Genomic DNA, 10,970 nt, shown 5'->3' on the forward strand with positions numbered 1-10,970 from the left:
GGCAGAGGGTAGTGTAGATGATGAGGTCCTTGACCCATCTTGGCATGAGGGACAGGAAGGTGGTGGGAGCAGCTCTGAGGATGTTATGACCCCAATGGCGAGGGTCTCAGAGGAACGTGGAAGTCTGCAGAGTACAAAAATCCAGCTCATAGGGCAGTGGTAACTGGGTTGACCATATATCTACTCCTAACGCCAACACTAGCAGTAGCCGGGGATCATTCCTACGTTGATTCTAGATGACACGCGCCAGCCGGAGAATCTAGCTACCCCTAGTAGAGGAAAACAAAGACCTTTCTTGCCTCCAGAGAAGGGGACCCCAAAGCTGGATAGAAGCCCCCCACAAATAATAACGGTGAGGTAAGAGGAAATGACAAACACAGAAATGAACCAGGTTTAGCACAGAGAGGCCCGCTTACTGATAGCAGAATAAAGAAAGGTAACTTATATGGTCAACAAAAACCCTATCAAAATCCACACTGGAAATTCAAGAACCCCCGAACCGTCTAACGGTCCGGGGGGAGAACACCAGCCCCCTAGAGCTTCCAGCAAAGGTCAGGATATAGATTAGGAACAAGCTGGACAAAAATACAAAACCAAAACAAATAGCAAAAAGCAAAAGGCAGACTTAGCTGAAATAACTGGAACCAGGATCAGTAGACAAGAGCACAGCAGACTAGCTCTGATAACTACGTTGCCAGGCATAGAACTGAAGGTCCAGGGAGCTTATATAGCAACACCCCTAACTAACGACCCAGGTGCGGATAAAAGGAATGACAGAAAAACCAGAGTCAAAAAACTAGTAACCACTAGAGGGAGCAAAAAGCAAATTCACAACAGTACCCCCCCCTTAGTGAGGGGTCACCGAACCCTCACCACGACCACCAGGGCGATCAGGATGAGCGGCATGAAAGGCACGAACTAAATCGGCCGCATGAACATCAGAGGCGACCACCCAGGAATTATCCTCCTGACCATAGCCCTTCCACTTGACCAGGTACTGAAGCCTCCGCCTGGAGAGGCGAGAATCCAAGATCTTCTCCACCACGTACTCCAACTCGCCCTCAACCAACACCGGAGCAGGAGGCTCAGCAGAAGGAACTACAGGCACAATGTACCGCCGCAACAAGGACCTATGAAATACATTGTGAATAGCAAACGACACAGGAAGATCCAGACGAAAAGATACAGGATTAAGGATTTCCAATATCTTGTAAGGCCCAATAAAACGAGGTTTAAATTTGGGAGAGGAGACCTTCATAGGAACAAAGCGGGAAGAAAGCCATACCAAATCCCCAACGCGTAGTCGGGGACCCACACCGCGGCGGCGGTTGGCAAAGCGCTGAGCCCTCTCCTGTGACAACTTCAAGTTGTCCACCACATGATTCCAGATCCGCTGCAACCTATCCACCACAGAATCCACCCCAGGACAGTCAGGAGGCTCCACATGACCCGAAGAAAAGCGAGGATGGAAACCAGAGTTGCAGAAAAAAGGCGAAACCAAGGTGGCGGAACTAGCCCGATTATTAAGGGCAAACTCAGCCAACGGCAAGAATGTCACCCAATCGTCCTGATCAGCAGAGACAAAACACCTCAAATAAGCCTCCAAAGTCTGATTGGTTCGCTCCGTCTGTCCATTAGTCTGAGGATGGAAAGCAGACGAAAACGACAAATCAATGCCCATCCTACTACAAAAGGATCGCCAGAACCTGGAAACGAACTGGGATCCTCTGTCTGACACAATATTCTCAGGGATGCCGTGCAAACGAACCACGTTCTGGAAAAACACAGGAACCAGATCGGAAGAGGAAGGCAGCTTAGGCAAAGGAACCAAATGGACCATCTTGGAGAAGCGATCACATATCACCCAGATAACGGACATGCCCTGAGATAGCGGGAGATCAGAAATGAAATCCATGGAGATATGTGTCCAAGGTCTCTTCGGGACAGGCAAGGGCAAGAGCAAACCGCTGGCACGAGAACAGCAAGGCTTGGCTCGAGCACAAGTCCCACAGGACTGCACAAATGACCGCACATCCCTTGACAAGGAAGGCCACCAAAAGGACCTGGCCACCAGATCTCTGGTGCCAAAAATTCCCGGGTGACCTGCCAACACCGAGGAATGAACCTCGGAAATGACTCTGCTAGTCCACTTATCCGGGACAAACAGTCTGTCAGGTGGACAAGACTCAGGCCTATCAGCCTGAAATCTCTGCAACACACGTCGCAGATCCGGAGAAATAGCTGACAAGATAACTCCATCTTTAAGAATACCAACAGGATCAGCGACTTCAGGAGCATCAGGCACAAAGCTCCTAGAAAGAGCATCGGCCTTCACATTCTTTGAACCTGGTAAATACGAGACAACAAAATCAAAGCGGGAGAAAAACAATGACCAGCGGGCCTGTCTCGGATTAAGGCGTTTAGCAGACTCGAGATACATCAGATTTTTGTGATCAGTCAAGACCACCACACGATGCTTAGCACCCTCGAGCCAATGACGCCACTCCTCAAATGCCCATTTCATGGCCAACAACTCCCGATTGCCCACATCATAATTTCGCTCGGCAGGCGAAAACTTCCTAGAGAAAAAGGCACAAGGTTTCATAACAGAGCAACCAGGGCCTCTCTGCGACAAAACGGCCCCTGCTCCAATCTCTGAAGCATCCACCTCAACCTGAAAGGGAAGTGAGACATCGGGCTGGCACAAAACAGGCGCTGAAGTAAACCGGCGTTTCAACTCCTGGAAAGCCTCCACGGCAGCAGGAGCCCAGTTAGCTACATCGGAGCCCTTCTTGGTCATATCCGTCAAAGGTTTCACAATGCTAGAAAAATTAGCGATAAAACGACGGTAGAAGTTAGCGAAACCCAAGAACTTCTGAAGACTCTTAACTGACGAGGGCTGAGTCCAATCAAGAATAGCTCGGACCTTGACTGGGTCCATCTCCACAGCAGAAGGGGAAAAAATGAACCCCAAAAAGGGAACCTTCTGTACACCAAAGAGACATTTTGAGCCCTTGACAAATAACGAATTTTCACGCAAAATTTTAAAGACCAACCTGACCTGCTCCACATGCGAATCCCAATTCTCAGAAAAAACCAAAATATCATCCAGATAAACAATCAAAAATTTATCCAGATACTTCCGGAAAATGTCATGCATAAAGGACTGAAAAACTGAAGGCGCATTGGAGAGCCCAAAAGGCATCACCAAGTACTCAAAATGACCTTCGGGCGTATTGAATGCGGTTTTCCATTCATCACCTTGCTTAATGCGCACAAGGTTGTACGCACCACGAAGGTCTATCTTGGTGAACCACTTGGCACCTTTAATCCGGGCAAACAAGTCAGACAACAGCGGTAAAGGATACTGAAATTTGACAGTGATCTTATTTAAAAGCCGATAATCAATACAAGGCCTCAAAGATCCGTCCTTTTTTGCCACAAAAAAGAATCCCGCACCAAGAGGGGAAGAAGACGGACGAATATGTCCTTTCTCCAGAGACTCCTTGATATATGAACGCATAGCGGTATGTTCAGGTACCGACAGATTAAACAGTCTTCCCTTAGGAAATTTACTGCCTGGGATCAAATCTATAGCACAGTCACAGTCCCTATGAGGAGGCAGTGCACTGGACTCAGACTCACTGAAGACATCCTGATAATCAGACAAATACTCAGGAACTTCCGAAGGCGTAGAAGAAGCAATAGACACAGGCAGGGAATCCCCATGAATACCACGACAGCCCCAACTTGAGACTGACATAGCCTTCCAGTCCAGGACTGGATTATGGGTCTGTAACCATGGCAGCCCTAAAACAACCAAATCATGCATTTTATGTAAAACCAGGAAACGTATCACCTCGCGGTGTTCAGGAGTCATGCACATGGTAACCTGTGTCCAATACTGCGGTTTATTTACTGCCAATGGTGTAGCATCAATACCCCTAAGAGGAATAGGATTTACTAATGGTTCAAGAGTAAAACCACAGCGCTTAGCAAATGACAGATCCATAAGACTCAGGGCAGCACCTGAATCTACAAACGCCATGACAGGATAAGACGACAGTGAGCAAATCAAAGTTACAGACAGAATAAATTTAGGTTGCAAATTACCAACGGTGACAGGACTAACAACCTTAGCTATACGTTTAGAGCATGCTGAGATAACATGTGTAGAATCACCACAGTAGTAGCACAAGCCATTCCGGCGTCTATGAATTTTCCGCTCATTTCTAGTCAGGATTCTATCACATTGCATTAAATCAGGTGTCTGTTCAGACAACACCATGAGGGAATTTGCGGTTTTGCGTTCCCGCAACCGCCGGTCAATTTGAATAGCCAGTGCCATAGTATCATTCAGACCTGTGGGAATGGGAAAACCCACCATAACATTCTTAATGGCTTCAGAAAGGCCATTTCTAAAATTAGCGGCCAGTGCACACTCGTTCCAATGTGTCAGCACGGACCATTTCCGAAATTTTTGGCAATACACTTCAGCCTCGTCCTGCCCCTGAGACATAGCCAGCAAGGCCTTTTCTGCCTGAATCTCAAGATTGGGTTCCTCATAAAGTAAACCGAGCGCCAGAAAAAACGCATCAATATCAGCCAATGCCGGATCTCCTGGCGCCAGCGAAAAAGCCCAATCCTGAGGGTCGCCCCGTAAGAACGAAATAACAATTTTTACTTGCTGAGCAGAGTCTCCAGATGAACAGGGTCTCAGGGACAAAAACAATTTACAATTATTCATGAAATTCCTAAACTTAAACCTGTCTCCGGAAAACAGTTCAGGAATCGGTATTTTAGGTTCTGACCTAGGATTTCTGATAACATAGTCTTGTATGCCCTGCACACGAGTAGCCAGCTGGTCCACACTTGTAATCAAGGTCTGGACATTCATGTCTGCAGCAAGCATAGCCACTCTGAGGTAAAGGGGAAGAAGAAAAAAACTCAGAATCTTCTTTCTTATAATCCCTCTTCTGCAATGCATTAAACATTTAATACTGGCCTGGCAAACTGTTATGACCCCAATGGCGAGGGTCTCAGAGGAACGTGGAAGTCTGCAGAGTACAAAAATCCAGCTCATAGGGCAGTGGTAACTGGGTTGACCATATATCTACTCCTAACGCCAACACTAGCAGTAGCCGGGGATCATTCCTACGTTGATTCTAGATGACACGCGCCAGCCGGAGAATCTAGCTACCCCTAGTAGAGGAAAACAAAGACCTTTCTTGCCTCCAGAGAAGGGGACCCCAAAGCTGGATAGAAGCCCCCCACAAATAATAACGGTGAGGTAAGAGGAAATGACAAACACAGAAATGAACCAGGTTTAGCACAGAGAGGCCCGCTTACTGATAGCAGAATAAAGAAAGGTAACTTATATGGTCAACAAAAACCCTATCAAAATCCACACTGGAAATTCAAGAACCCCCGAACCGTCTAACGGTCCGGGGGGAGAACACCAGCCCCCTAGAGCTTCCAGCAAAGGTCAGGATATAGATTAGGAACAAGCTGGACAAAAATACAAAACCAAAACAAATAGCAAAAAGCAAATTCACAACAGAGGAAGAGATTCCCCGTACGGCCCAAAGAGGGAGAGGGAGGGGGAAGACTGCGGATCTTGCAGCCTCCGCTTTGGCACCCGTTAGGAGCATGTCTCTTCCAAAAGCCAAAAAGGGCGCTCCCAAGACTTGCAGTGCCTGGTCCTTTTTTGACACAGTTGCAGATGACATTTACTATGTCAAATGCAAGGTGTGTCATCAAAAAGTCAAAAGAGGGAAAAATGTCAGCAACCTCAATACCTCCAACATGTGGAAACATGTGCGCACCAGGCACGTGGCGGAGTTAGAAAAACACACTGAAGAGCTAGGCCAACCAACAGCGGCAGCTACCACCTCTTCAGCTCGTGTTGCCTCTTCCTCCAGCTCACACGCAGCTGGTTCGGCTTCCTCCCAGGATCGCCGTGGAAGAACCTCTGGCCCTGTTGTCCAGAGACCCGCTGTAATTCCACCCGCAGCACCACTTTCCCAGTCATCCACACACTCCCAGCCCAGTCTACAGCCATCGGTAGTACAGGCATGGGAGAAAAGGCGGCCTTTCTCGTCAAACCACCCACGAGCACAGGCTCTGACTGCAGGCATTGCCAAACTTCTGTCACTGGAAATGCTGTCATTCAGGCTGGTGGAGACTGACAGCTTCCGTGACTTGATGTCATTGGCAGTCCCACAGTACAATGTGCCCAGCCGCTTTTACTTCAGCAGGCAAGCCGTCCCTGCCCTGCACAAGCATGTGGAGGGACACATAATACACGCGCTACTGAACGCCGTCAGTAGCAAGGTCCACCTCACGTGGACCAGTCAACATGGACAGGGGCGATACCTTTCCCTCACTGCCCATTGGGTTAATGTCGTTGAGCCGGGTACAGATCGTGCGAGTGGCGCAGGACGTGTCCTGCCCACTCCAAGGATTGCAGGAATCCATTCTGTACGCATTGACTCCTCCTCTTACACCAGTTCCTCAGAATCATCGCTGCAGGAGCCGTCACAGTCCACCTCCACATGGACCCGTGATGAACGTTTACCTGTTACGACCGACATGAGCACAGCCGTGGCCAAACGTCAACAGGCCGTCTTGAAATTAATTTATTTGGGGAATCGAAGCCACACAGCGCAGGAGCTCTGGAATGCCATCAAGCAGGAGAGCGATGTGTGGTTTGTGCCAGCGAATCTCCAGCCAGGCATCGTAGTGTGTGATAATGGCCGAAATCTGGTGGCAGCTCTGGGCCTCGGCAACCTCACTCACATCCCATGTCTGGCACATGTGCTCAATTTGGTCATGCAGAGTTTTTTGAGGGACTATCCGGATCTTGATGCACTGCTGCACAAGGTCCGCCTAGAGTGTGCTCACTTGCGGCGTTCCAGCACGGCAAAAGCGCGCATTGCGGCTCTGCAGCGCCGACACCGCCTGCCGGAACATCGCATCATATGTGACCTACCTACCAGGTGGAATTCCACGTTACATATGTTGGAGCGGTTGTGTGAGCAGCAGCAAGCTGTAATGGAGTACCAGCTGCTTCAGGCGCAAAGAAGTCGCACTCAGCGCCGTACAGACTTCACAACCACAGAGTGGGCCACTATGAATGACGTCTGCCAGGTTTTGCGTCCCTTTGATTATTCCACGCGGATGGCGAGTGCAGATGATGCACTAGTCAGCATGACTGTCCCCCTTATCTGCCTGCTTGAAAAATCTCTGCAAGCGCTAAGGGATGATGTTGTGGAAGAGGTGGAGGATGAGGATTCAGCATTTCCATCATCTTCTGGACAGTCAGCACCACGTGGTTCCTCACAAACGCGTAGGCAGGGGACAGTTTGTGAGGATGATAAGGAGGAGTCAATGGAGGAGGAAGACATCCGTCCAGAGGAGGGAGTTACACAATTGTCCAGTACTCAGTGTGTACAGCGAGGGTGGGGTGATGACGAGCGGGCAGAGATCACACCTCCAGCAGGGGACAGCGTTTCTTGGGCAGTTGGCAGTCTGCAGCACATGGTGGATTACATGCTGCAGTGCCTGAGAAACGACCGCCGCATCGCCCACATTCTCAACATGTCTGATTATTGGGTGTTCACCCTCCTCGATCCTCGCTACCGGGACAACGTAGAAAGCCTCATCACACCATTGAACCGGGAGCGAAAAATGCGGGAGTACCAAGACACACTGGTGAATTCCATCATCTTCTCCATTCCAACTGAGAGAAGTGCTGCTAGTGCATTCCAAAGCAGCTCAGTGCGTCCAGGCAGTGGTGGAGGCTCTGCACAAAGAGGGAGCAGAAGCAGTGCCTCTGCCCAAGGCAAGACCAGTATGGCCCAACTGTGGCACAGTTTTCTGTGCCCGCCACAAAAGTCTACACCATCACAGACGGCTCCAGTCAGCAGGAGGCAACGGTTCCGTCAGATGGTGACAGACTACATGTCTTGCCCTCTTGCTGTACTCCCAGACGGCTCTTCACCTTTCAAGTTTTGGGTCTCAAAGCTGGATACATGGCCAGAGCTAAGCCAGTATGCATTGGAGGTGCTGTCTTGCCCTGCGGCCAGTGTATTATCGGAACGTGTCTTTAGTGCTGCAGGTGGTGTACTAACTGACCGTCGCATGCGACTATCCTCCGATAACGTTGACCGGCTTACTTTCCTGAAAATGAACAAGGCCTGGATCTCGCAGGAATTTGCCACTCCTCTTCCTGATTAAATAATTAGGTGACTGTCTACAGTATCCAGGTCTCCTGTTGTGTTCATCTTTCTACCACCTGAACTTTAATTCCTGGGCTCCAACACCGCCAGTTGAGGCTCAGAAGTGCCGTCTGCACAGTCAAAACATACGATCCAGTGTTATTGGGTTTCAGTAACGTCAGCTGATCCCCAGCTGTGTAGCCGGCAATGTGTCCTGCGACCGCCACGCTGACACAACAACTGAAATGTAAGGGAACCTGTCCCCCCCCCCCAAGGCGTTTGTTACTGAAAGAGCCACCTTGTGCAGCAGTAATGCTGCACAAGGAAAAGGTAGCTATTTTTGTTTAGCTCCTTGCACACGCAGAACTTAACACTTATAAAATGTGTCCACTGATACCGTAAAACCGTCCCGGAGGTGGGACTTTCCTTCGTAATATGACGCAGCACAGCCGTCATTCCTACCCCCTTGGCGCCGTGCCCCGGCTCCTCAGTGTTGTTTGATTCCGTCCCGGAGCCTGCGCTGTTATGTTATCCCTTGGCCAGGCACACTTAACGCTGCCCATCTTCTGACATCATTTGGTGTCAGGCTGGCTGCGCCTGTGCGGCCGCGCTGGCCGAGATCCCGCCTCGCAGTGTCTTCTGATTTAATCCCACTGGGGGCCTGAGATCCATGGACATGCACAGTGCATATCTGAACCTCCGACTCTCACTCATCTCCCTACGCCTTCTTCAGACTGTGCGCCGTCAGATGATCCCTAATAGCATGCCACGGCCGTGACGCCGCACAGTCTGAAGAAGCTGTAGGGAGGGGAGTGAGAGGCGAGGATATGCACTGCGCATGGCCACGGATCCCAGGCCCGCGGTGGGATTACATTAGACGACACTGCGAGGCGGGCTCTCGGCCAGCGCGGCCGCACAGGCGCAGCCAGCCTGACTCCAAATGATGTCAGAAGATGGGCAGCGCTAAGTGTGCCTGGCCAAGGGATAACATAACAGCGCATGCTCCGGGACGGAATCAAACAACGCTGAGGAGCCGGGGAACGGTGCCAAGGAGGTAGGAATGACAGCTGTGCTGCGTCATATTATGAAGGAAAGTCCCACCTCCGGGACGGTCTCACGGTTTCAGGGGACACATTTTATAAGTGTTTAGTTCTGTGTTTGCAAGGAGCGTGATGAAAAGAGCCACCTTTTCCTTTTGCATCTTTTGTGCTGCACAAGCTGGCTCTTTCAGCTACAAACGCCTTGGGGGGGGGTTTAAAGGTTCCCTTTCGACTTTCTCCAATCAGGCTTCGGCCTACATTGTGTTCCTCTGCTTCTCCTGCTGTCCCTGGGCTCCAACACCGCTAGTTGTTGCCTGGTAGTGCTGTACGCACAGTCCCAACAGTCGCTCCTCTGTTATTGGGGTTCAGTAACGTCAGCTGTTCCCCTGCTGTGTGTGTGGCAATCCCTCCTATCTCCTCCACCTCCTCCTCCTCCACCTGTCCCTGGGCTCCAACACCGCTAGTTGCCGTCCAGAAGTGCTGTCCGCACAGTCCCAACAGTCCCTCCTCTGTTATTGGGGTTCAGTAACGTCAGCTGTTCCCCTGCTGTGTGTGTGTCAATCCCTCCTATCTCCTCCACCTCCTCCTCCTCCACCTGTCCCTGGGCTCCAACACCGCTAGTTGCCGTCCAGAAGTGCTGTCCGCACAGTCCCAACAGTCGCTCCTCTGTTATTGGGGTTCAGTAACGTCAGCTGTTCCCCTGCTGTGTGTGTGGCAATCCCTCCTATCTCCTCCACCTCCTCCTCCTCCTCCTGTCCCTGGGCTCCAACACCGCTAGTTGCCGTCCAGAAGTGCTGTCCGCACAGTCCCAACAGTCCCTCCTCTGTTATTGGGGTTCAGTAACGTCAGCTGTTCCCCTGCTGTGTGTGTGGCAATCCCTCCTATCTCCTCCACCTCCTCCTCCTCCACCTGTCCCTGGGCTCCAACACCGCTAGTTGCCGTCCAGAAGTGCTGTCCGCACAGTCCCAACAGTCGCTCCTCTGTTATTGGGGTTCAGTAACGTCAGCTGTTCCACAGCTGTGTGTGTGGCAATCCCTCCTATCTCCTCCACCTCCTCCTCCTCCACCTGTCCCTGGGCTCCAACACCGCTAGTTGCCGTCCAGAAGTGCTGTCCGCACAGTCCCAACAGTCGCTCCTCTGTTATTGGGGTTCAGTAACGTCAGCTGTTCCCCTGCTGTGTGTGTGGCAATCCCTCCTATCTCCTCCACCTCCTCCTCCTACTCCTGTCTCTGGGCTCCAACACCGCTAGTTGCCGTCCAGAAGTGCTGTCCGCACAGTCCCAACAGTCCCTCCTCTGTTATTGGGGTTCAGTAACGTCAGCTGTTCCCCTGCTGTGTGTGTGGCAATCCCTCCTATCTCCTCCACCTCCTCCTCCTCCACCTGTCCCTGGGCTCCAACACCGCTAGTTGCCATCCAGAAGTGCTGTCCGCACAGTCCCAACAGTCGCTCCTCTGTTATTGGGGTTCAGTAACGTCAGCTGTTCCCCAGCTGTGTGTGTGGCAATCCCTCCTATCTCCTCCACCTCCTCCTCCACCTGTCCCTGGGCTCCAACACCCCTAGTTGCCGTCCAGAAGTGCTGTCCGCACAGTCCCAACAGTCCCTCCTCTGTTATTGGGGTTCAGTAACGTCAGCTGTTCCCCTGCTGTGTGTGTGGCAATCCCTCCTATCTCCTCCACCTCCTCCTCCTCCACCTGTCCCTGGGCTCCAACAC

The sequence above is a fragment of the Ranitomeya variabilis genome, chromosome 3 (assembly GCF_051348905.1).
Source record: "Ranitomeya variabilis isolate aRanVar5 chromosome 3, aRanVar5.hap1, whole genome shotgun sequence".
In the NCBI taxonomy this organism is placed as follows: Eukaryota; Metazoa; Chordata; class Amphibia; order Anura; family Dendrobatidae; genus Ranitomeya; species Ranitomeya variabilis.